The following is a 2,329-nucleotide window of genomic DNA, read 5'->3' as shown; positions in this document are numbered from 1 at the left end:
TTTGCTACATTTGCTTGTTATATTTAATTTACATGTATTGGGACTCACATTCCCATTTAATGTCTTGTGTGTATCTGTGTAATTAAAATAGTCTGTAACCAAGAAGTCTAATGGACAAGGAATTTATAGAATCAATGTGACGCCCCCAAATCCCCAAGCACGGATACGGAGAAATCGAGACGCCCGGATGATCACATCACGGGTCACCACCCTATCGACGAGTGCCAAGTGTGTGTATAAGCAACAAATGTGCACGAAGAAACACGCAGCAGATAGCAAAGTCATAAACTAAGTACCATAATTTTTTCTTAGTTTAATACAAAACTGTTCAAAACATACATAATAAAATATTACAAAACATAAATATTGTTTTAAAACCAACTACAAAGCATAGACTTTAACTCAGCACTCCGACGGAGCCGCATCCTTGGGCTCAGCCTCCTCCTCTTTCTCGAACTCTGCATCAAAATCTACGGTACCAAAAATGGTGCCGCAAGTAAGTAAGATCCAAACACCACTAGATAAAAACATATAAAACTCAAACAACATGTATGAAAGAAAAGCCAATGCACATGACCCGTAAAGCCACATTTTTCCATGCACGCCAAAAACCCATTTGGCCACAAAAACATATCGTTTAAAACCAAGCCTCGCCATTATCCCAGATAATATCCCAAACCACAATTTTCCCAGAAAATGGATCACAAAGCCTCAAAACGAACATCGCCATTTTTCCAGAAAATGGCCCGTAACCAAAACCATAAAAACCGATCCAATTATGCATGCATCATGATCTCCCCTATTTGGCCACAAAAACATATCATTTAAAACCAAGCCTCGCCATTATCCCAGATAATGGCCCAAACCACAATTTTCCCAGAAAATGGATCACAAAGCTTCAAAACGAACCTCGCCATTTTTCCAGAAAATGGCCCGTAACCAAAACCATAAAAACCGATCCAATTATGCATGCATCATGATCTCCCCTAGGGATCATTCGCACACCCTGGCTCTGTGCCACACCGCAGGTAACGTCTACGCGTGTGACACCTAAACGAGCGATGCCCAGTACTCGCGCCCAGCGCGTCCCTGGCCAGGCCATCCTCTAGTCCCCGCCACTCTAGGGACCACGGAGTCGACACGACAGCGTTACCGTATCGTGCGATCCGGTCGTCGCTCGGCGACAACCCAAGACATGTCACTCAGTATTATCCACTCCCGAGTGACCAGAGGAGATCTACCGAGATAATATAACCCATCCCGGCTTGGGCTCGTGAGACACACGCACCCGAAATTCCATTTACGCCAACAAAACATGATTTTTCTCAAATTAAATAAAATGCACGTGCATGCACCATGTAAATGCAACCACTAGGTACAAACCAACCAACCAATCACAAATCAACAAACCAAGTAACTCCGTCCTCAATCCATCCGACCCCCGAACTCCTCGGACTCGGTCCGGAATCAACCAACCAACAACAAATATTTATTGTAAGAGCAAAATACTATAGCGCTATATGGTATTTTTTGAATGCTCGCGGGGTTGCAAACGGCAGAGGAAAAGCAACATAACAGTGTAATTTACACTGTAGCTGTGGGTAATAAATTACCCACTTTTGAACGGGGACAAACCAAGGCACGAAATTGATAGAGAATGGTCTTGAGATGTTTATGAAGCTAAGGGAAATTATTTTTGGCCGTGGGTGGCGGTGGAAATGGCGGTGGAAGCGGAAAAAGGCCAAATCGGAGTTGAGCTCATGAGAGCTGCTCCGGCAACGGATCGAGGCCGGAAATGGGTGGGTTAGGTGGGCAAGAGGTGGGGGAAGAAGCTGTGAAGAGATGGTGGCCGGAGGTGGTGCGACGGCGTCGGAATCGGTGAAAATTCGTGTGGCTTGGAGGAGCTCGTGGTGGCTAACGGTGGCTCGGATGGAGGTGAAACTTGGTGGGGATGTTCAACGGTGAGAGGGGAAGAAAACTAGGTGGGTGGTGTAGGCCACGCCGCCGGCGAGCGGCTGTTCTAGGCTACGAAAGCAACCAGCGACAGGGGGGAAAAACAGGGCTGGTGTCGTGACTTCCAGCCGTGCGTGGCGGCTAACGGCTGGTTGGATGGCCCTGAAAATTGGTGGGGATGATCTCTGGTGGGAGGGGAAGAGAATGGTGGGGGTGGTGCACTACACGGGGGCCGGACGGCGGAGAACCGGGCCGTCAAATGGGCGGCGACGGATAGGAGAGGGAGAAGAGAGCAGCTCGTGGGGAGAGAGAAAACGGGAAGAAAAGAATAAGAAAAAGAAAGAAAAGAAAGAAAAGAAGAAAAAGAAAAGGAAAA

This window comes from Carya illinoinensis, chromosome 15, assembly GCF_018687715.1.
Source record: "Carya illinoinensis cultivar Pawnee chromosome 15, C.illinoinensisPawnee_v1, whole genome shotgun sequence".
In the NCBI taxonomy this organism is placed as follows: domain Eukaryota; kingdom Viridiplantae; phylum Streptophyta; class Magnoliopsida; order Fagales; family Juglandaceae; genus Carya; species Carya illinoinensis.
This window is presented reverse-complemented; position numbering follows the sequence as displayed.